We start from the raw sequence: 25,334 nt of genomic DNA on the forward strand, positions 1-25,334 counted from the left end.
TGGGAACTGAACTTGGGTCCTCTGGAAGAGAAGCTGACACTCTTAATGGCTAAACCATCTCTCCATCTTTGAGTGACCGCCTCTTTAGCCTTAGTACTTTAGTGGCTTTCCTGAAGTCATGTGGGCACAAGAGGCTTTGACAAAGTTAAGAGTTCCAGGTGTGACTCCTGTAGCCGATGTGTTGTGGATGTGACTCCGCACAAAATCATGAAGTTACTTAGAACAGAAAGATCTTTGTGTGATTGTTCCTGGTGACTTGATTACATGGTTCTCTGGTGTGAACATCGTAGATGACAATGTCATGTCCCAATGTCAAAAGGTTGGACACACCTGTCAGAGTGCAAAAGAGGCCAGTACACGTAGGTAACAAGTGACAATGGATAAAGTGGGCATGGTGATTTAGTGATTAGAAAACAAAGAAGAAGCTTTCTCCTATATAAGAACAATGAAGTCCCTAAGGAGCCCTGATGAGTCTCCTCAGGATAAGAAATGAAACTGCTGAGGCTGCAAGGGAGCAGAGGATCCTTTTCCTTCTTTTCCCCACCCCCTCACCACTTTTTAAAACTCCTCAAGTAGAACTGACTAGAATATTTTTCTCAGCTCAATTTCTCACCATGAAGGCAAGGGATGAGAAAATCTTTTAGTTTTGCCTTGCCCTCATGAAAGAGGATATAAATTTATATTGCTGGTGCTTTTCCAATCAAGAAACTCTATGCTTGTTATAGGCTTTCTGATACCCTATAACATAGTAGGGATTATTGTGGCTTTAAAGAAGAATGATTGCTTAAAAAGGCAGTTCCTACTTCATATTCCCTTGAGAGAGAAACCAATTTCCAGGCAAGCTACAAGCAATAATACCCAGAAAACAGAGACCAGTATAAGACAGAGTCCAAATGGCAGCACACCCAGAAACACAGGGATGGAAATGTTTGCATCCTTTAATTACTTCACAGACTATTCATTTTACCACAGGAAGCAAGCTTGTTGTTCTTGGGCAGATTTTAACAGGTTGGAGATTAAGCTGAGGCATTACTTGACACCAAATCAAAGAAGTAGAGAAGCAAATCAAATTGTCTTGTCTTGAGAAACTAAGTTTTGTGGGGAGAAGGGTCAGTAAGGCATTTCAAAAAGGAAGACTATACATAGCACTCTGAGTTATCGAAAAGTATTTATCTCAAGTGGCTTTCCTATTTGATTGTGTAGACACTTGAAGACATTTTTGGGGTCTACAGGTCTAACCTCAGAACTTTGAAAACGAATCCAGATCTTGGTTCCCAGACTGGTGGCCTTTCTTGTAAATGACAATCTCTCTGCACATAAATTCTGAAATGAAATGAAGGGTCTAGGCACTTTGTACTAGAATTAAGTTGAATGGATAAATTAATGCAAGAAATAGTCTTCAGTGAGAAGGTGGTAGGTATGATGACTAACACTGACCAGCTTAATAGGCTCTAAAACAGTGGTTCTCAACCTATGGGTCATGGCCCCATTGAAGGTTGTATATCAGATATCTTTCACATCAGATATTTATATTACAATTCATAACAGTAGCAAAATTACAGTTATGAAGTAGCAACAAAACAATTTTATAGTTGAGGCATCACCACAACACAAGGAACTGTATTAAAGGGTTAAAACATGAGGAAGGTTGAGAACCATTGCTCTAGAATCATCAGGGACAAACCTCTGACATGTCTGTGAGCTAGTGTCTTGATTAGGTTAATTGAGGTGGAAAAACCCACCCTTCAAGTAGACCACATCATTTCCCGAGATCCAGTCCTGGACTGCATCAAAACCAGAAGGCTATCTATTCAAATTTCATTGCTGTGTACTTCCAGACTGTGGATGCAATGTGACCGGCAGCTGCCTGCTCCTCCTGTCATGTCTTCCTGCCATGATCCCCTCAAATGGTAAGCCACAATTCAACCCTTACACTTCCATGTCGCATTTGTCAGAAAAGCATCTAATGCAGGAGCTGAGGTTAGAGAGGCAGACAGAGGGTAAAGACACCATTTCCCATGTAGTCATTAGCATGCTATCTGTCATTCCAACCATCCTAGGAAAGAGATGGCACTGTTGTCACTTACAAATAAAAACACCATTGTTTTGAGAGGCTAATTCACTGAACATGCAGAGGAAGTAGAAATATGATTTAGACCTAAGTTTGTGCAATACTTCCAAAATTAAACTACATACCAATTCTCAAACAATAATCACTATGCCAAATTTTATCTCAGTAGCCATGACACAGGTTACATTGACTGCAATTAAAACTAATAAAATATACATGAAGATGAGATGGTCTTTCTAATTTTGTAGAATTTCCTAAACTTTGCAAAGCGGCATGCCTTTCCTTTCCTCTCTGCCACAGAGTGAGCCTGAATGTAGTAAGTTGTGGAGCTTTTTTTTCATGCAGTATGGCCTGAGCTTTCTGGATTTGGTTCTCAATGAACCAAAAAAACCTAGAACATTCTTTTACTTATTTATTTTTGTTTTTTTTTTCAAGACAGGGTTTCTCTGTGTTGTTCAAGGTCAGACCAGGCTGACCTTGAACTCACAGAGATCTACCTGCCTCTGCCTCCCGAGAGCTGGGATTAAAGGCATGCTCCACCAATAGCCTGGCACCTAGAACATTCTTTATGTGGCTTTTTACCTGATAATGTAAATAAAGATAAAGGTTATGATAAAGCAACAAGATAGGATGTGATCTGTTAATAACTCTCTTAATAAGCCTATCAACTATATGAATATATGAAATACATGTTTCCAAGGACAGGTAGTACAGGATGATGATTAACCAAGAAGAGAAGCTCACATCTGGGCTTTCTATTTTGGAGAAATTTATATTCAGTGGGCAGAGGAAGGAGAACTAGCTTTCTCAACAGTTGAAGGAATTTTGAACAGATTTTGAGAGGTACAGTTATCCCATTGAAAGAATACTGGAACAGGCAAGTTATTAGGAAATGCAAACTAAAACTGCAATAAGATAACTCCACGGCCCAGCGGAAGGGCCCCATTGAATAAGAACACCAATGCTGGTAGGAGTATTTAGTAAGAGTAACTCCCTCACACCACAGGAAGGAAAATGCAAAAGCACTTTAAACACTGTAAAACACATTCAGCAGATACTTGTAATCCAGTTAAGATGTGGGTGACAAGAATAGGGCCAGATTTGAACAATTTAAAGAAAATCTAGTCTCCTAATGTTATTCTTCAAATTAGCAAGAACAAAGTCCAATGTTCTTAAAATAATGTCATCCAGTAGACTGGGAAGACGGCTCAGTGGGTAAAGACACTTGCTGCCAAGTGGTATCTCTAAGTTCAATTCTCAGGACTCTGCCTGTAGAAGGAGAGATTGCAATCTTACAAGTTGACCTCCTCTGACCCTTACACCTGCATGGTAGCACTCACTCCCCCCTCACAAGATAGAAAAATAAATGTACTAAAATAAAAAGCAATTCATTCAGCAAATAAGAAAAACAAAGTAAATTCTGGCCAGCAAAAGTAAGTCTTTTTGGAGAGAACTAAGCAGTGACAGAGAGACAGTACCTTGTCAACAGGCTGTGAGCTGCAAACAGAACAAAGAAACCAATTCAATGTAGCCAAGACAAAGAAAGAAACACACTTAAAAAGAAGGAAAATTGGACTTAATTAAGCTCATTCTATCTTCACCTTTTAACACATCAAAATTTTTGACTGGACTGAGGGCAAGTTGGCTCTGAGCTGACAGTACAGGAGCAGGGCATGGGTCTGGAAGATCTGAGCTTTTCCTTGAGTGGGCACTGAAGGACCACAGGTTCCATCTTAAGGGCTCATGACCTCTCCATGTGACTGAAGCTCAGAATACAGTGATTCCCAACAGAAACTGATTAAGGGTGGGGAAGGGCTTGTTCAATCTGCAGCCTGAGATGCCTGTTGGAGAAACGAAGGTTCCTTTCAGCTTCTTGGTGTTACATAAACTGGAATATGTATTTTTCTCCTGATCCCATTATCACTAGGTCTATTTTTTTTTTTGAGGAAGCCCCCAAATGATTTTTTCTGATGAGAAAGACTGAACAAAAAATATGTCCTAATGATCAGGAAAGAACATAAGCTTTTGCAGCCACATTCTGAGGGGACAAATTAGAATTTCTTTCTATAGCAACCAATCAATCCTTGGTGGATGAGCTAGGAATTGTTTTTCATGTGATTCTAGAGCATAGACATCTACCTGTGTTCCCAAGACTAAGAAATATAAAGTTGGACGGTTGCAGAACACAAATTTCCCCACAGACACAGTTCCTTCATATTTTTGCTATTATTTTTTGTAAAAGTCTCACCTTTAAAATAAAAAGCAGCACAGAGACAAGAGTCTGACTGTTGACCCCCATCAGAAAGAAATCTTAGACCACAGACCTCTGCACCTTCCTTGAGATCTTTATTTAATTACTCTAAAGGAGTCTTGGTAGGCTAAGCAAGTGTGAGTCTGGCTTGTTTTTCTGAAAGTGCATGCTGTCTTTTGGGCAAAAGATAATTATGTTACAAGTGCAGTGAGATAATAATGTCATACGACACACGTTTGAGGCAGATACAAATATTTGCCATCTGCCATCTACTTTGCTTGTATTTTGTGGCATGCAATGATTTTGGCAGTGGGCACTGTGGGGTTGTGGTAATGGCACAGATTCACAGAGAGACTGAGAAGGAAGGAAGTGGTGGACTGCAAGCCAGAACTCAATACAGGAGCATAATTCATAAAACAACAGAGAAGGGAAGTGCCTCGGGGATGGGCCAGAACACAAACAAGGGCTAAGCATAAAAATGAAGACGACACGCACTGTGTGACCACAGAACAAGACAAGACAGAAATGTGCTTAGAACCTGACTGGGGGAGCCCCAGTGTCCATTTTCAGACATGCATGCTTTATCCTCCAGGGCAACAGTAAGTCAATGAAATGTTCTGGGTAGGAGACTCAATGATAGAGGAGGGTCTTTAGGTAATTGAAAGCAATATTCAGACGAAACTCCAGGGACTCATGTAGCTGGAAGTTTTCCTGTGTCTTGCCTGGTCTGCAGCCACTCAGACCCAAGTAAACATATAGAGGCTGATATTAATTAAAACTGTTAGGCCGTTAGTTCAGGCCTACCACTGACTAGCTCTTACACTTAAACTCAGCCCATTTCTGTTAATCTATATGTTGCCATGGAACATGTGGCTTTATCTGTGTGCCATTACATGATGCTCCCTGGGCAGCAGGCTGGCGTCTCCTGACTCAGTCTTCCTCTTCCCAGAATTCTCCTCATCTGCTCGCTCCACCTATACTTCCTGCCTGAATACTGACCAGTCATCATTTTATTAAACGTACAAAAGCAGGAGTCCTTTTTTAAAAAAGGACTTGGCCTTAAGCGAAAGGCTTTTTAAAGTAGTAGCAATGCTCAATAAAATTAGGTGGTAGAGATTCTGCACAAATCCTGCTTCCTACCCCCAAAAGACCTTAACTATTTTATTTTTGTTCTCTCTCTGTGTGTGTGTGTGTGTGTGTGTGTGTGTGTGTGTGTGTGTGTGTGTGAGAGAGAGAGAGAGAGAGAGAGAGAGAGAGAGAGAGAGAGAGAGAGAGAGAGAATGTGTATCTGTGTGTTTGTATGCAGTTGCTCAAGAGGACCAGAAGAAAGAGTTTGAGTCCCTGGAGCTAGAGTTATAGGCAGTTGTGAATCACTTGGTGTGGCTTCTAGGCACTAAACCCCAGTTCTCTGCAAGAGTAGAAAATGCTTTTAATTGCTTAGGTTTCTTTCTAGCTCCATAAATTCCTAACTTTCAATGTAACAGGATATTAAGTACTTACTGCATATTGTTTTTAGGTTGAGAAGGCATGAAAGGTTTTACAGTAGAGTTACATAGTTACAAGTTCTCATTAAACAGGGGAAGGGAAAAAGTAGAGCTGGGTATTGTTTCTGTAGACAGGTGCTGGAAACAAGGGAGCTTGGGCACAGAGAAACACAGGGCAATGCATGGAAGCCTGCAGTGGAGGGAGAACACTACTAGATGACTTGATTGTCATGTGCATACTCATGGGAGATGGTGCATGCAAGAGACAGAATAAGAACATGTCTCTGAGAAATTTGCTTCCCCCTCCCCTTTGTATTTCAGCTTTCTTGAGAAGGTCTCTCCATTACTGTGTTTTACATTCACACTGAAGGCCTATCACACAGCTGAATGACAGTCAATCCCAGAGTAGCTGAGGGAGTGTGCTCATGGAACCCTGTTACGGTGGCATCAGGAACAAACACAAGGGCTCCATAGCACTGTGGAGATCTATGCAAAAATCTTAGCACGTAAAGGTCTGCATCGGTGCGGAGGCACGTGAATCTCTAGAGTAGTATTTTCATTTCCTGAGTCTACCTCACCCACGGACTGGCTAGAGCATTGGGGTGTGACAAGGTCTCCTCCTGTGTGTTTTGCCAAGCTAGCATCCGAAATATCAATGGACTTTCATCTCCTTCAAAGAAACATGATCTCTGTAGATGGCCCACTCTGGGTGATATGGTTGTATACTAAACTTGAGCCAATCCAAAACTAGTCTTGTATTAACTCATTTCATAATCATGAATGAGGCTGGTGGATCTTAGTAAGAACAAAATCATTTCTACATTCACGGTTTCTATAAGAATCTCCTACATGGCAGCCCTGATACCACAGACAAACTATAATTCAGTTTTGTGAGAATAAAAAGAATAATCAAGATACTCCCAGATTTGTATCAAAGTGTGGAAAGAATGCTAGTATTCACAATCAGGAAGGCTGGGAATTGTCCTGACAAAGCATTTTGTCATCTACATTTTGCAGGTTTATTTTCTTATTTCTCATTGTGAGAGGCCTCCATAAAGCCTCTTATTATTATTATGTGTGATCATTTTCAGAAATAGACACATTATGCCAATCACATGTCATATCTACTAGTCTATGGTTGAAAGATTTCTTGTATGAGGTTGGTTCATAATCACTGCTAGAGTCTTGATTAGCTTTCAGTCAGGTGGGAAGTAGGTATTTGCAGAGATACCTTAAAATGGGGTTTTGCCAGACTGTATTTTTTTATACTTCTTTTCTGCAGTAATATTTAAATGTATATATTCATACACACATATGCATACATATAATGATATTATAACTTACTGATGTATACATGAAAGTCAACACATACACATGTAGGCATCTCAAAAGCTGGTGTTTCCTACAACGATAGTCATAGGGTACATGGCGCACATAGGACTCTTCTATTCACTATCCTATCCTATCCTATCCTATCCTATCCTATCCTATCCTATCCTATCCTATCCTATCCTATCCTATCCTATTCTATCCCATGCTATCCTATGCTATCCATTTTATTCAACTCTGTTCCATTCCATTCCCTTCTATCCTTACACTCCATTCTATTAGAGTTATCAGCTCTCATTCACTAGGGTAGTTTTAGAGCTGAAGAAAAATTAAACAGAGAGAACTCCCATGCATTCTTTCTTTCCTAGTTCCAATCACATTTGACATCTTTTCTATTGTTATTAGTAACATCTCACATTAGCATGCCTTCATTGTCATAATTAATGGTGCAATGTTAACATGCTGTCCTTGACTAGAGTTTAAAGTTGGTATTAGTGCTTACTTGGGCACTCTAAACTCCATGCGGCACAGTCTCACTGTCCTGAAAGCCTTCAGTGTTTCATCTGTCCATCTTCTTTTCCTCGGTGTATATTAGTTACTTTTTTCCCATTGCTTTGACAAATACAGCTTAAGGATGGAAGAATTATGATTTGAAGTACAGTCCATGATACTGGGGGAAGTCTGGTGACAGGAGCATGAGCCAGCTGGTCACATTGAATCTGCAGTCAGTAAGGAGAGAGAGAGAGAGAGAGAGAGAGAGAGAGAGAGAGAGAGAGAGAGAGAGAGAGAGAGAGAGAGAGAGAGAAAGAAGAGGAGAGGAAGAGGAGAGGAGAGGAAGAGAGAGAGAGAGAGAGAGAGAGAGAGAGAGAGAGAGAGAGAGAGAGAGAGAGAGAGAGATATGAAAGCTGGTGCTCAGCTGATTTTCTCTTTATTATTTAGTCTGGGACCAGAGGCTCATGGTATGGTGCTACCCAACTTGAGAGTAGGACTTCCCTGCTTAGTTAAACCTTCTGGGATACCTCATAAACACACTCAGAGGTTCGTTTCCATGGTGATTTTAATAAATCCAGTCAAGTTGATGAAGAAGATTGACCATCATACTTACAAACTCCAGACACCTTCCCATCTTGACTATCTCATTGCGCAGCTACAAGAGGTAAATGAATTCATGGAGCTACATAAAGCATCCAGCTTACAGTAAGTTGTCACCTACTGTGAAGCTGTTGTCATTGTTCCTCATTGCTCCACATGCCTTTCATGCTTGTCTGGAACATACTAAGATTTTTTTTAGAAGGCTAAAGGAGTGCAGTTTTCATGGGCTTATTTATCTATGGAAGCTTTTCAGAAGAGCCAAGTCAAAAGCCTTAAAATATCTGGGACTTGGTAAGTGTAGGGAGGTGGAAGAGCATAAAAGGATGAAGAGAGAGAATAATGCTAGGCAAGAGCAGAAATAATCAAAACAGCAATTGGAAGACAGGGGTCCATATGATTAAAGATGAGAGTGGGGAGTAAAGAATGAAAACTGGTCCATCGGTCCCATTTAGAGGTCACAGGTGACTTTTTAAATGATGAATATCTCAGCTTCCTCTTTCAGTGGCTATGAAAGCAGGACCTCATTTACACAGCAGAGCATAAAGTTCTAGTCTGTTCTATGCCTATTGGAATTGTAGTAGCTTTGTCCCATCCTCAGGAACATTTTGAAGATACATTCAAACAGTTTTCTGTGTTCTGTGGTTCAGAGAAGGAACTTCAAACAGGAAAGTTGACCTGTTGTTGAATATGGGAGACATTGCCACATATGGCTGTTTTTAATTTAGATTAAGTCCAGAGAATTAACACTTCATTTCTTCAAGTCTTACTGGTCCCATTCCAAGTGCTTAGGAACCACAGGCAGCCAGTGCCTGGTGCTTTGCACTTAGAACATTTCCATCATCACCCTAAAGAATTCCCTCAATAAATAAGTTCCGCATTGTATGCCTTGAGTGTATTCCATCATTAATTCCTTTATACTTTATCTGAATGAATACCACAAATTCCATCTATCCTATACTTTTCTCTGTGGTACTTCATTACAGGTAGCAAAAATGAAATTGATCTTCACATTTGATTAAACAAAGCATCAGTGTACATTGTATTTATCTTCTTTCCACTCTTCCCACAAGTAAAAGACATTGTTATCTACTTTAAATAAAAACAAATACTAACTATTAAAAATTCTCATGGAGGTGGTGGTGCATGTCTTTAATTCCAGTATTTGGAAGGCAGAGCTAGGTGGATCCCTGTGAGTTCGAGGCCAGCCTGGGCTACAGAGTGAGTTCCAGGACAGGCGCAAAGCTACACAGAGAAACTCTGTCTTGAAAAACCAATAAATAAATAAATAAATAAATAAATAAATAAATAAATAAATAAATAAATAAATAAATAATTCTCATGGAAGAAGGCGGCTCAGAGCTGTGCCAGTGGGGATGGTGATGGAATGGATCTAGAGGTGGGGCAGAGAGAGCCAGTTCTTATGCAAAGCACCTGTTGCCTGCCCCCTCCTTTTCGGCTATAAGTGTAGGTCCTCGAGTCACTATAACCTTATACTATATTGCTTTTTCTTAAAATTTGCAACAGCAAAGATTATTGCTAATGAACTGCCTCTTCAAAGTCAAACATTAAACATTCTATACCATCTCTTAAAATACTTTGAAATATAAAGTTTGTGAGCCACTGGTATATAACAAATCTTTGATGTGTACATCAACATATTTAAAGAAATGTATCTTTTAGAAAGAATCCAGCCAAGTAATTTAAGATTTAAGTAAAGTATGACTAGTCAAGTTGGAAAAATAATTCAATGTTAGCTTTTAAATTTCACTATGGATGGTGTGAAAAATGATGTAATTTAAAATACCACCCACAATCCTAACGCCAATTTTTCAGCACCCTTCATTGCATTATTTATCTAGTGATCTATCATCTATCTGTCTGTCTGTCTACCTGTCTCTCTGTCTGTCTGTCTCTGTCTATCTATCCTTCCAGCCACCTATCGATCTGTCTATCATACCGTCTATCTATCTACTTACCTATTTATCTGAAGTGCTGAGGATAGAATTCAGTGCTTGTGCATGCCAGGCAAGCACTCTTCCATATTAATTTTTACCCAAAGAGTAATTGACACCAAGTCAATCGCTTATTTTGTATTATTTACAAAGCCTTTAGAATGTCTACCCACATAGAAGAGGTGTTTCAAGATTGAATATTATGTTTGCATGCCTAATTGTGCAGGTCTATAAACTGACTTTAGGTGAGAAAAAGCAGGTGGACATCAGGGTTAGAGAGGATATGAGATAAAGTTAGCTAGTCTCCAGCTTAAAGAATTACACATCAGGGGCTGGAGAGATGGCTCAGAGGTTAAGAGCACTGGCTGTTCTTCCAGAGGTCCTGAGTTCAATTCCCAGCAACCACATGGTGGCTCACAACCACCTGTAATGAGATCTGGTGCCCTCTTCTGGCCTGAAGGGATATATGCAAGCAGAACGCTGTATACATAATAAATAAATAAATCTTTAAAAAAAAAAAAAAAAAGAATTACACATCAGACAGCCATTCCATTACTGCGTGCACAAGACATACAAAGTATGTTTAATTTTGGTCTCTATTAAAGCATCTTTAAATTATGGAACTCAAAAATTCATCAGAAAGGCAGGAATGACTGAAAGTAAGATTATCTCATATTCAATAGATGGGGAAAAATCCAGTTCAGTTTGGGAGGTCAAAGAAGAAACTAAAGTTTTTTATGCAGTTGCCTTGAGCACTATTGTTAGGTCTTGCAAAAAAAAAAAAAAAGTTGTTTTTGTGAAAAAGCAAGAAACAGTTGGACTTGACTCTGTTGGCCTTTTGGCATGCAAACCACTAAACTGCCTGACATTCTGGCTGCACATTTTGCAGCTGGGTAATCACTGGGGTCTGGGAGTCCTGACTATACTTAGTTCAGCTTGTGGATTCCTTTTGAGACCAAGACAATGGAACTTATAATTAGCAAACTACTATAAGTCTAGAACTATGACACATGAATAGAACTCTTCCTTTTTCTCTTCCTTTCTACAGGGACAGGGGTAAAAATAGAACAAGGAACTAGTAATATTTGCTCTTCCACTCACATCACCTTTAATAAAAATATAACCAAAGATGGAACTTGGCAAGAGTAATGTCCAGTAAGAAATGGGGGTGATTCTTGTTTTCCTCGGACACCTAAACTTTCTGACATGCAGGATTGAGTATGAGCCTGTCAGAGTGGAATTTGTTACCAAATGCCTTGCATTTACATTTCCAGTACAGGAGTTGTCTGGTTATTTATTTATTTATTTTAATATTTTTATTTTATAATTAATTTAATTTTTCATATCAGCCATAGATTCCCCTGTCCTCCCTCCTCCCACCTCCAGCCTTCCCTCCTCAATCCACGCCCCATTCCCACCTCCTCCAAGGCAAGGTCTCCCCTGGGGAGTTTGATATTGAGACAATGATTGGAAAAAGCACAGGGACAAATAGCCAAACTAGTGGAAACACCTGAACTGTGAACCAATATCTGAGGAGCCCCCATGGAACTGGACCAGGCCCTCTGGATAAGTGAGACAATTGATTAACTTGAACTGTTTAGGAGGCCCCCAGGCAGTGGAACTGGGACCTGTCCTTGGTGCATGAGCTGGCTTTTTGGAACCTAGGGCCTATGCTGAGACACTTTGCTCAGCCTTGGTATAGGGAGGAGGGGACTGGACCTGCCTCAACAGGAGTTGTCTGTTATTAGTGGTGATGTGTTCTAAGCCTAAGCAGGTATGTGAAAAAACAAGCACAGTACAAAACCCTACATAGGCTGTATGTATTTTCTTCTATGTCCTGAAGCATTTCACATAGTAGCAAAGTTAATCTGTCCCTCCCCTGCTGTGTGCCTGGGTATTTTCTTTGTTCCACTACTTCTGCTTTCTGGACCTATTATTAAATAAAGCAGGGGTCACTTGAATAAAGTACTGCCATACCATAATAGTCAGTCTGAGAAAGCTGAAGGCCACTAAGTATTAAGTAGCAGATAGTGTAGATAGCATGGATACTGCAAAGAAAGAGATAGATCATGTCCTAAGTGGGACCGACTAGCATGATAGGAGACCTCATCACACTACTTAGGAAAATGTACAATTTACAGCTTATGAGTTGTTTACTTATGGAAGTTTTCATTGAACATTTTCAGACTGTAATTGATTGTCGGTAACAGAAACTTAGAAATCAAAATTGTGAATAAGGAAAGGCATTGTATTACAAATCGAGCTCAGAACTTTATTACTTTTCTGTCTTGTTACTAATTTCTGCTTCAGCTCATTGATGGGTATCAGATCAATATTTCAACAACAACAATAATAACAACACCCAGTTCAATTCCCAGTTCACAATGACCATGTGACCATGCATGCACTCCTGGAAATTAAGGATGGAACAGAAAAGTTCCTTTAGCTTAATCTTGACTTATCTTTTCCTAATCCCCCTCCAATCCTGTCCCACCTGGAGTTCCCAAAGAGGTGTCTTGATTCTCCCTTCCCAGGCTCTTCCCTGCTCTGCTGTTTCATTTGCTATTTCCTCCAGCAGGACTGCAGCTCCTTTCCCAGCCTTGGTCCATCACTGGCACCATCCAGCAAAATCTTTTGTCTTTCAAAGTTCAAGCAGTGTAATCAATTCTTCCTGCCTCATTTAGCAGAAAATTTCTTTTCTGCCCGTTTCATTTTATCCTGCTTTCTGAGTGTATGTGGCCTATTTTACACAATTAAATGCATTTGAGATGGTAAAGCAGTCCTGAGGTGTCTGGACTGTTTTTAAAAAGCGGTTTCCAGCTCTGTCTGTAGAGGCCTCTGTTTGTGATGAGGCAGTCATCGCCCTCTCCTTCCAGTCTGCAACCAGAGCCTCACATTTCCTCTTGGTGTAGACACAACTCTAAACCGAGCTTGCATCATTCTCTTCTGAACTTTTTCCCCCAGTGCTCTTAGATCTTCATACTTTTCCATCTCTTTCTACAACATGCAGTTTTGACTCAATTCTGCTAAATCAGCTTATCGATGATAATCCACCCCTGATATGTGATTCTTTTGTGAATCAATCCAAGACCCTCTTCGCCCATTTCTCAGGCCATGTCTGATCTTCTTGCCTTCACCAAGAATCTTAACAAGAGATCTTATTAGCTGGGACACCACTCCTCTGCCTCTGATAGTTCCTCTAATACCCATCTACTGACCGCACCTTACTCTTTAGCTCTAAATCCTTCCTTGTCTGTGTTGTATTAGAATTTGGCTCAGATCTATACCAAGGCTTTTCTTCCTCTACTGCAATAGTTCCTGAATAAATATGCTCTGTCCATTTATCAACACAGCCCTGGTTGTTATTTCCCACTGTCCAAGAGGGACATGGTCCTGTTAGTCATTTAGAACTATAGACGTTATAACTCAGGGCCTCATGTTAGGTAGTCTTTCATCTTTCTACCATGCTATCCTTCTGCAAAAACAGTTATAATGAAAAAAGAGCATCATCTGGACCATTTCATTTGATCTTCACAATACTGTTGGATAGGCTCAAGTTACCATCCTACGCTACTGAAGAAAATGAAGTTCAAGGAGACAGAATGACTTGGCCATAGTGATGTAAAAAAGAAATAATATTTAAGTAAGAAATTCAGGACATTATCAGATACATATGCAACTCCATGCCTGAAGCTATCATTTCTATTTCATGGACAGCATAGGGTTGAAAAATGAGGGAGAAAGATAGTGTAGAGATCTCATCTTCCTCACTATTTCCCTTTGCCCCTGCTCAGCAGAGAGGAAATAATCAAAACAGCTAACATTTATTGAGAGCTTGGTAAAAGGCAGGTGCTATATATAAACACCTTACCTGTAACTACCTCATTTGTCTCTCCTGATAGTGTTTACGAGGTGCTTATGACTACAGAGTACAGATGGGTGAAGGAGATTAGGAAATTAGTTTGCCCAAGGGGGAGTGAGCATTGAATCAACACCCATGTACTTTAAAGCCACATTTTTAACCTTGATGTCAGGGCTGTTCAAATTTTAGTGTGACCATGAGTCACCTGGAGACACTGTTGACAGCAGCGTGTGACTCAGTAGAGCTGAATTGGGGTCAAAGATTCTGCATTGCCAATAAGCTTCTACCTGATGCTCCTTGGACCACACCTGAGTATTAGATTCCTTTTGTCAGTCCCTTAAAGGGTTGAATATTGTCATTCAAGTGACTAGAGTTCCAGTTCCAGGGAGTATGAAGACAAGAGAGGAGAGCCCCTGATTTTCTCGCTGAGTTAGTTCTGCTCTTCAGTTTTGTTCAGAGCAACTGAGTCATCCTCCATGATGGCTTCATGCCTCTGGCTGCAAACCAGACCTTCTCTGTTCTCTCTGAAGAATATCTGCAGTATGAAACATATGCAACAATATTCTAGGCAGTATTTAATGATGTCCATTACATACTGTAATTGTCCTCCTTCTGTCTGGACACAACCTTGTTTTTATTACAGTTTTTGTGTTCCACAGTGTCCCACCTTTGTTTATCAGGAAGGAACATTTGTTCATAAAAATTACTCTAGCTCATGTGGTTTGTCATTAAGTATCCATTCAAATGAAATTCATCGATAAAGAATTTAATAGAATATATTAGCTTCCTTTTCCAGCAGTGGGGATAAAACTTAGACCCTGAACATGCTAGCTGACTGCTCCACAATTCAGCCATATCCCAGTCTTCTGGTTAAGCTGGAATTAAACTTAAACTAACTCTATACCCCAGCAGTTCTTGAAACTTCAATCCCCCTGCCTGACCTTCCTGAGTAGTTAGGATTACAGGCTAGTGTTTCCAGCTCAATCTATAACTTTTAAAGGTGAAGCTTCCCTTGTAAAAAATATTAGTTTATAAAATGGCCTTTGCCTTTTGTTTATTTTTGCTTTTACATTTTTAATTTATTAAAACTTTATTATTAAGAACTTAGGAGAAATAGTAGATATCTCATACAGAAATGAACCCAAAGTCTACGCACCTCAGTGAGCTTCTGTATAGACAGAACAGCCATGCTGAGGCTGTGGAGCTTCACATAGGATCTTACACTTTCAGTATCAAATATATTCTTATGTACTTATATACCACCAAACCATGTCAAAGTCAAACCAGAAAATCAATTAGCTTTATGTCCTCCTTCATGACTCAAGTATCTATTACCTGCATTCTGCCCTTCCTCAACACTAATACTCATTCTTTTTCTCCTTTCTGCATGCTATGCTGTACCAATATGTACATTTGTGTACATGTATATAGATTGTGTGTGTGTGTGTGTGTGTGTGTGTGTGTGTGTGTGTGTGTGTGTGTGTGTTATAGGCTAGAATCTCCATATGAGGGAGAACATGTGGTTCATTATTCCATCATTTTCTGGCTACTGCAATGTGCTAGGTACTGGGCTGGTTCCTGATGATAAATTTGGAAACAAAAATCCATAATTTCATAGTTACACAGACTTACCATACATACCATATCTTAAGACTCTGATTTTGATGTGTATATATAGGACACTACAAAACAGCATTTTATTTAATTGATTACATTTAGCTTACTCAGTTCAGTCTTTCTTTGTTCACTGATTCAGATGCTGTGATATGATGTGGTAATTAATTGTCACTTCCCAATATAAAACCTCATTACATACAGTTAGCCCCTGCAGATATTTGCTCTAAAATGTTCCCACCCCTGACATGAAAATAAAATCTCCCCTTAGATTTTGGAAAGTGAAAATGAATCAATTTTCATTAAATTCATCAGTTTTGGATGAAATACAGATCCATGGCCACAATAGCAGGCTTTAATTGCTTTTGTGTCTTCTTTAAATTAACCTTCAAACTTTGCATTCTGATCACAGATTATCTCCTCTCTCCAAATCTTCCTTCCTTCAGAGTGGAATGATCTCTTGTACTCTCATACCCACCCCTTACACTTGAGTGCTACACTAGGCATTTTATGAGCTATTTCTTTATTATTTTCATAGCAATCCTGATTGGCAAGGTGGTTCACTGACTCCATTTTTCAGATAGAAACTTAGGTGGAGAGAAGTGAAATTATAACTAATATTGTTACTATTACCAGAAATGCTGCTATTACTGGGAGCAATAACGGTATAAGAGATTCAAAGCCCTGAACTTGACTTTGCTCTTATTGCCCATCCCACCTACAGTCAGGTCTGTCATAACAACATCCCACTGTCTAATACCGATTTTTATTCTAGTTGGCTTTCTGTTGCTGTGATAAACACCATGATAAAAAGCAACTCGGGGAGAAAAGGGTTTATTTCATCTTACAAGTTATAGTTCATCATGAAGGGAAGTTGGCAGGAACCCAAAGCAAGAACCTGGGGGCAGAAATTGAAGCAGAGGCCACGGAGGATCACTGGCTTGTACTCCATCACTTGCTCAGCCTGCTTTCTTATACAACCCAGGAACACCTGGCCAGAAGTGGCACCATCCACAGTGGGCTGAGCCCTCCCACATCAATAATTAAGAAAATGGATGTGCCTACATGCCAACTTGATGGGTTATTTCACAGTTAAGATTCCCTCTTCCCAAATGATTCTACCTTGTGCCAAGTTGACAAAAATTACCTTCACACCATCTAGTTTTTACAGTTCGCCAGGAAAAGAAATTCAAGACTGAGTCTTCTTGGCTCATACCCAATGTCTTTCCATTAAGTCTTCATATAGTCATGTAGCAGAAGGAGTTAATGAGAGCCCTTAAATTTGTTTATTAGTTCTCTAGCCCCATTCCTGATGGTTCGGTCCTTATCCCCAAGCACCTTCCAAACACTGCCTTCAAATGTCATCGCTTTGGAAGTCAGGGTCTTAACATAATCATTTGAGGGGCATGAAATCATTTAAATCATAACATCTATGACTACTGACACGTCTATAACAAGCATTGCACTACTCCTATAATCAAAGCACATGAAAGTGCTCATAGACTATACTATTAAAGTATAGTGTTCTATGTATACTTTAAAAGCTGAATGTCACTGCTCATCAATGTTACCCCTGTCCCTTGTCCATGTCAAGCCAATTCAGTACTTTTCTCTTTAAGATAAAATGCAAGCTCCTTTAACACAGAATCACTTTCATTCTGCCTTTCTGCCTTTATCCATCCTGGTATCTCACATCCTATGTGTGACCATCAATATCTAGAAGCAGTCACTTGCATTGCCTTCATATCTATGATCCCTTGCTGTCCTCAGGATTTTTTTTTTTACTTAAACTCTGTCCTCTAAGAAAGATAAATATTGTAAGCTTTCTCTCATTTGGGGTCTGATTCTATATAATATGCAATATCATGCATGTGCATATGATATGGAACTATAAGTAAATTTATTTGGGGAAACAAAGAAGAATAATGTGAAGGGTAAGGGAAGAGAGGATGGGGTATGATGGGAATATTATATACTCAGCATATTAATACAATGTATACTTGTTTGCAGACTAAAATACATTTAAAAACAAAGAAAAATGAAATGTATCAAGTCCAATTTACATACATAGTAATGTTTCTGTTTGTCAAAGGATAAAGACATACCCATTTTATAGTTTCATCTTAAAATATGTTTGGCAATCAATCAGTCAATCAACCAATCTAGCTAGTTGAGTCTTATAATTGAGTTTCATATTGCTCTTTTCTTAAAGTTGTATTCCCATGCCCCTGAAGCCACAGAAACACATTGCTTCCTCTTTTAACTTGCATGCCAATCACCACCTCCTTTTATAAACATTTCCTCCAAAATGTCTTTGAGTCTATCCCTGTGAAGGCTCTGAGACTCCAAACAAACCAAAGACACAAATCATGGCAGCTTGATCACATTGCTTGAATCAGGTACCATCGTGAACAACTCACAGTATTCAAAAACACAGTATTCAAAAACAGCTTATCATAACACTGGATTTCCATCTCATCAAAGGAACAGGCTGCTTATTAAAGCACCAGTACAGGTCACCTAGCACTCCTGTCCCAGGAACATGCAGCAAGAATTAAATAACTATCTTGCTTAGAGAACTTGTTGAAATTGGATAGGGTTTGCAGCCTTGGAATAATGAGAAATTGTGTAAATTGAATTTCCTCTTTTCCCTATGATACGTTGGAATGTCAATGTAGTGAGCACACACACACACACACACACACACACACACACGCATGCACACACATGGTCTGTGTTATCACATTACAAGCTCCCTTTAAGGCTTTCTTCAATGTGCTGTGAAGGTTTCCTCTGGCCTCACACATATGCTGCTTGCACAAAGGTCATGCCTTTAATTTTCAAGTCTATTTCCATAACTTTTTCATCATGAGCATAAGAACCTTCTTGCTTCTCTCAGACTGTAATTGTATTTCTCTGTATTGAAACTTTGTTCAAAATCCCTCTTTCAGTTAAAACCCACCACCTAAAAACTTTAAACCTGAATTCTCATGAAAGTAATCACCCAGTTTCTCTTGCTTGCTATGACTATATTGCTGTAATTTTTTCTTAAAGATTTATTTTATTCATTTAAAAATACTTCTTCTATTTATGCATATGAGTGTTTGCCTGTATGCATGCATGTGCATCACATGCATGCCTGGTGCCTGCGGAGCTCAGAAGAAGGCACTGGATCCCCTGGAACTGGAGTTATAGGTGGCTGTGAGCCACCATGTAGGTGCTGAGAACTGAACCCAGATCCTCTGCAAGAACAGCAAGTACTTTTTTCTGTGCATAGGACTGAGAGAAAGGAAGAGAAGCACATGCTCAGTGATGATTAAGAATACATGGATAAGCCGGGCGGTGGTGGCGCACACGTTTAGTCCCAGCACTCGGGAGGCAGAGGCAGGCGGATCTCTGTGAGTTCGAGGCCAGCCTGGTCTACCAAGTGAGTTCCAGGAAAGGTGCAAAACTGCACAGAGAAACCCTGTCTCAAAAAACCAAAAAAAAAAAAAAAAAAAAAGAATACATGGATAAACAAGAGAGCTGGGTTGCAAATGATATTCCCTTTTGTTACATACCTGTAACATGTAGTATAAGTTCTTCATTGTGAACATCTCTTTCTGACTTGTTCGTGTGCATATGCATGTGTGAGCACATGTGTGTGAAGGCCAAAGATTGATGTCGGGTGTCTTCCTCAATCACTTTCCACTTTGTTTAGTGGGACAGAGTTGCTCACTGATCTGGCTAATCCACAAAGTTTCTTATTTCCATTGTCCCCCTCACTGCACTAAAATGAAACGTGTGTGCCACTGTGCATGACTTTTTACAGTGGTGCTAGGGAGCTCTGCTCCCCATCCTTGGGCGCCAAGCACTTTACCGACTGAGCCAGCTCCCCCATCTCCCATGTCTGACTTTTATCATAGGTATGTCCTTTGGAAGACAGATGGCCATTTTTGTTCAGTTTTAAAGGCAGATCATTCTGTTCAATAGGATCAGTCTCAATTTTTAAATGTTTTCCTAACATATAATTATCATCTACCAGAGACCCAAAAGTACTGTCAATGTGACTGAAATCAGAATGTAAATATTTTATCAACAGCTGTCAAACTTCAATTGGCAGCAAACAGAAAGCCCCTGAATTGCTAGCATCTAGGCAGGAGGCTACATCACTTAACTGACAGATAAGACATTCTTCTGGTTTCCATGTTCCTGTCAGCATTTTTAATATATTAATATGGTGTGCTACTCTACAAAGTTACTGTGACAATCAGCAAGAAGAGCAAATAACTTTGCTGTGCTCTCTGGGAGACACCCAAGAGAGGGTAGCTGCTTTTCAGTACATTGTTTCAACTCATGGTATCTTTGGTATCTGCTCCTGATATAGACTGAATACTGGTGTCAATGAATTATTGTCACACCCATAAAAAGATAAGGGTTTGCCATTAGCAGTTCAAGAACTCAATGTTTTACTTTTTGAGTCTTCATTCAACTAACTTTCTGATTGTGAATGTGCTCGGCTTAGCCAAAAAAGTCTCTGTAGATGCACACAGAAATGACTTTCACCCTCCTTGTAGATCAAAGACACAACTGAATTGAAATTTCCCAAGTAGTCTTTCAAAACAACTTGGGCAATTTTCTGTTTGTACCACTGTCTGTCCCTCTGTCCCTTCTCTTTTCATTTTCCTCTAGGAGTTTTTTCCATTCTTATCCACTGAAGCAGCAGACATATTGGAGCAATCTATAAGCAGTGATTAATGTCTTTGAGGGCAACTAAGCCAATGCTATTTTCTGACTATACAGCCACACCTTTAATAAATATTTATAGGTCTCCTGCAGGGAAAGGTGTGCTTTAGGGAATGAGGATAACAGATGAGGCCTTGTCCGCTTGGAGGTTATACTGTGCCATAGTGAGGGAGAGACAACAAATTATAAATAACTGTGACCCAATTACATCTATCTTGCCTTTAAGCTATATCAGTATTTGCTAACAAGGGGATATTCTAATATGCCTTTAAAAATTAAACTCTTTTATTTTTAAAGGGAATAGAACATAGGTTCCCAGGGCAGGCGAGAGAGAGAGAGAGAGAGAGAGAGAGAGAGAGAGAGAGAGAGAGAGAGAGAGAGAGAGAGAGAAACAGAGACAGACAAACACACACACACACACACACACACACACACACACACACACACACACACGCACGCGTGCGCTAGGGAAAAGTGAATGATGACTGGAAGTGTCAAGCGATGTCAAGTGCTAGAGGGCTGTGCCAGGGCCCCGAGGGGAGAAGACAACGAGACACATTCAAGAAAAGAAAGAGTGAAGCCAGAGATAAGGAAGCAAAATGGAATAAGAACGAGTGAGTCAGGTCCCATCAGATGTGCTAATTCATGGCAGTGTGACAGGGCTCACTGCAAATGCATGGGAAAGCACAGTTGGGTTTGAGCAGGTCTCATTAGGTTCCTCAGAGTGTACTCTGATGAGTACCAGATATGTTTTTATGTGGCCTGAATGGAAGTCAAGTGGCCATCAGAAGCTAATGCCCTTGTCTGAGAGGCAGCAGGATGCCTTAGAGTAATGAAGGCTGTGGCAAAAGATACCAGAGACCCAGTATGTATTTGCAGGAAAGTGAAGGGAAAAGGGAGGAGCTGATAACCCAAGGATCCCAGGCCAGAAAGAGACACTGGTCTTTCCTAAATATCAGTGAAAACCCAAGGAAGTGAGCAACAGTTTTGTGTGATGAACCTGGAAGAACATCTTTACACTCTCCACTTACAAACAAAGAACAGAGGTCTGGAAAGGTGAAATGACTTTCAAAACTATAGAGAGGAGCTATCAGCCTGTCTTCTTCATTTCCAGCCCAGGGATTTTCCCCATTATTTAGTCCCTTCTCCCCAGATGCAGCTCAGTGCCTTCCCCAGCATGTGGCATGATTTTTTCTTGGAAAGAAATTTCATTACATAACTTAGTTTATATCTGCATTATTTCTTTTCTGGAAACAAATAAACATGATTGAAAATAATGGCTGCATGGAGAAGAGTATTTGAGGTTGAGATCATTGGATAAAATACGGATTTTGATGGCCATACATAGACCATGCCTTCTAAACGTTTATTTCAAAAGGACAAAATGCAATAGAAGATGCTAGAAATTACTATTGTATTTATTGCTTTCCTCAGGATTCATAGGCAACTCCAATGCATCTCCGTGCTCCCAGACCTGATGTTTTTTGCATATATTTTATTTTTACCCAGAAAAGAATATATTCACTTGGTTCACTTAATTTGATAATAATCTAATGGAATAATCTAATGGAAATCTCATGAATTCACAAAGCATTTCTTAGTTGAGCAGGTCCACTTAGTAGCTATAAAAACATAACCAGCAACAGCTCAGGTTCCTGGCAGCATACTGCCAAGGTCAGGACTGGACCAGGCACAACATGGGGAAGGACAACCAATAGTCCAAGTGCAAATATCACAAAAGCCACTGACTGGACAAAGTTATTAACATCTTAGAGCTGTTTCATCATCTGTGAAATGCAGATAAAAGAAGTATGCAACCTATCACACTGCTCTGAAGATTAAGTCAAATGTGGACAGATGTTTGAGCATAAAGGCTCATTGTGAAAGCTCTGAATGAGCTTGAATCTGAAGGTCAATGACCCAATAAGCTCTGTCAAATCAGTGCATGAGTCTGCATGTGTGTGTACAAGTGTGTGTGCCTGTGTGTGTGCTGTGTGTGTGTGTGTGTGTGTGTGTGTGTGTGTGTGTGTGTGTGTCCACAGTCTCTTCAGGGCTTACATTCATTTTCTCTTTCTGCTCCTGACCCCTATGGCTGTGCTGCATCTGTCTGAGACAGAAGCAAAGGAAACTATATCAACATCGATTCCTCCTAAGGAAACTTTCTTTAGGGCTCTTACCCAGAACCCACTGGTTAGAACTGTGTCAAACAGCTACAGTGAAGAGTACTGGGAAGATGGGATGGGATGCTGTTCTATTTTTCCTCTGAGACAAGATTTCATGTGGCAGCCTGTCTGGCCTGAAACTCATTATGTAGCCTAGGCTGGCTTCAAGTTCATGACAATCTTCCTGCTTCAGTTTCTTGAGTGCCAGAGTTATAGGTAAGAGTCACCATGCCCATCATGATGTGAACTTTTTAGTTGGTGCTATGCTGTCCTTCACAGCATAAAGATTGGCCAGGAAGGAAGAATGCATTTGGTAGGGTAGTGACAGTGTTTGCTGGATAGAAAAAAATTATTGTCTGCAGTAACATGGGAAGAAAATTGTGCTGTTTCATACTCTTGCTCTTTCTTTATGCTCACAATCTGAATTTGGACCACTGAACAAAGACAATATAAATCAAAGGACAGTTGTTAAATTTAGGAGATTTGCAGAAGCAAGTCACCTCCCCAGAAGCTATTCAAGAATACACACCCACACACACAAGTGATATGTTTGTGCTGATAATTCAAATATTCTGCATTCTGATGTTGTTGAAGCAAATTATCATCTGTCATCTATCTATCAAACTATCTATCTATCTATTATCTATCATCTATCTATCTATCTATCTATCTATCTATCTATCTATCTATCTATCTATGTATCTATCTATCTATCATCTATTTATCATATCTATATATACACACACACACATACATGCACATATATTTAAAATAAAGTCAGCTTGTTTCAAATTTAGTTAGCATGCTTTTACTTTAAATTTGAATAAGATGAGGAAATGACACCGTATTGTTTCTATTAAGACACAACTGAGCAATTGAGCATGTCTGCATAGTCATATTGAGATACACACAGTCTGAGAATAAATGTGGACAAATTGTAATGACATGTATGTACAAAGACGCCATGGTAAAACCCTTCTTGAAGGGGATGAGGTGATGTACACAGTAGAAAATTTAGGTTGTTCCAAAACCAACTCATAATTTGTATTTCTCATTGATTGATTTTTTAGATCAAGCCATCAATTTTCCCTTCAAACAAAGAGTCAACTAGAAAAGACACTTACCTTACTGTACCTTTGCTGAAGTTTGGAATGTCACGTGCTTGGCCACTAGTCAGAATGCAGCACTAGAAAACAACAAAATTTGGTTAACAAATAAACAGGACCATGTGGTGATATATTATTTGTGCTGAAATGTAGTGATATTTTATTTGTATGTTAATAAATAAAGTTTGCCTGGAGATCAGAGGTCATAGCCTGTCATAAACAGAAGTCAGGCACTGGTAGCAAATGCCCTTAAGCTGATCACATGGCAGGCAGAGTTTGTGTGTTCAAGGACACAGCCAAGCATGGTGACCCACGCCTTTAATCCCAGTACCAACAACCATAGAGACCTGGAGGTGTGTATAGGCATGCAGTGACAAGGAAGTGAGGTGGCTGGGTTAAGAGCCAATGAGAAGGCAGAACAGCAAGGCAATAAAGGCACAGCTTAGACAGGAAGAAGCTGGTTCTCTCAGGGGAGCTACGGTGGTGCAGTGAGTAAGGTTAGCTGGTGGCCCTCAATATCTCTCTGATCTCTATGGCTTTCACCCCTATATTTGGCTCTGTGTTTCTTATTTAATAAGACTGTTTAGAAATTCGTCTACAGGACCATGGGAAGAGAGAGGTCAACAGTAATTGAAAATGATTCAAACCAACATAAAAGAGTTACAGAATTTCTGATTGGAGGTGAATCCACAGGTCACAAGGCTGAACCTCCATGTTACCAGCAATGAGGGCACAGGGACTCAGAAAAGCTAAGCTATCTGTCACTGGGGGCTGGAGAGAGGGCTCAGTGGGTAAAGTACTTGCCATGCAAGTATGAGAACCCCAGTTCCATCTCGAGAATTCACATGAAAAAGCTTGGCATGGTGGTGCACATCTCTAATTCCAGAACTTGGAAGGTAGAGACAGGAGGAGAGACAATTCAGGCCAGTGAGAGGACATATTAAAAAAAGGGGAGGGGGTGAGGAGAACTGAATCTAGCTGGATCCTGGTTCTGCAATTTCACCCCTTAAGTCTCCCTAAGCTCAGGTTGACAAAGAGGGTCACTGAAGAAAGTGAGAAAAATGACATCCCCATCCCTTTTCAGCCCTTTCTCCTTATTTTGAATGGGAAGTCATATGCCTAATATCCCAGAAAGCCCCACATTCCACCTTGCCCCAAACCATTCAAGAATATGCTAATGTAATGACCTCATGAAGAGCCCCATCTCATACATGAAACAACGAAATGTTAAGGAAATCTTCCACTCCATTCAGATGTAGCACTTGCTTCAAAGCTCTAGCACTAGGCCAGACCCTTAGAGAAATGACCTGGTTTGCTTTCTGTTGCGATAAATACCATGATCAAAAGCAACATGGGAGGATAGGGTTTATTTCATCTTATGGGTTATAGTTTGTCATTGAGGGAAGTTGAGGCAGGAACTTCAAGCAGAGACCATGAAGCAATACAGCTTACTCTCTTGTTCCTTGTAATTAGCTTAGCTACCTTTCTCATATGTCTCAGGCTTACCCGCCCACGCATGGCTCTGCCCATAGAGAGCTAGGCCCTCCCATATCAATCAGAAATCAAGAAAATGCCCTTCAGACATGCTGACAGGTCAATCTGATGGAGGCAGTTTCTCAACAGAAATTCCTTCATCCTAGACATGTCTGTTTGTGGCAACTTGACAAGACCTATCAGCACATGAAG

The 25,334-nt window shown here is 40.0% G+C and overlaps 1 protein-coding gene across 9 annotated transcripts in view; it reads right to left on the minus strand.

Moving 5' to 3' along the window:
* Chrm3 (cholinergic receptor muscarinic 3) overlaps positions 1 to 25,334 on the minus strand; it is a 483,981-nt gene that overhangs the window by 234,171 nt on the left and 224,476 nt on the right. For all 9 annotated transcript variants that reach the window (XM_076572924.1, XM_076572920.1, XM_076572922.1 and 6 more), the window contains one exon: positions 23,667 to 23,728. The gene's annotated coding sequence lies outside the window, so the exon portion shown is untranslated. The remainder of the gene's footprint in view (positions 1 to 23,666; positions 23,729 to 25,334) is intronic.

This window comes from Peromyscus maniculatus, chromosome 5 (genome assembly GCF_049852395.1).
Source record: "Peromyscus maniculatus bairdii isolate BWxNUB_F1_BW_parent chromosome 5, HU_Pman_BW_mat_3.1, whole genome shotgun sequence".
Lineage (NCBI taxonomy): Eukaryota > Metazoa > Chordata > Mammalia > Rodentia > Cricetidae > Peromyscus > Peromyscus maniculatus.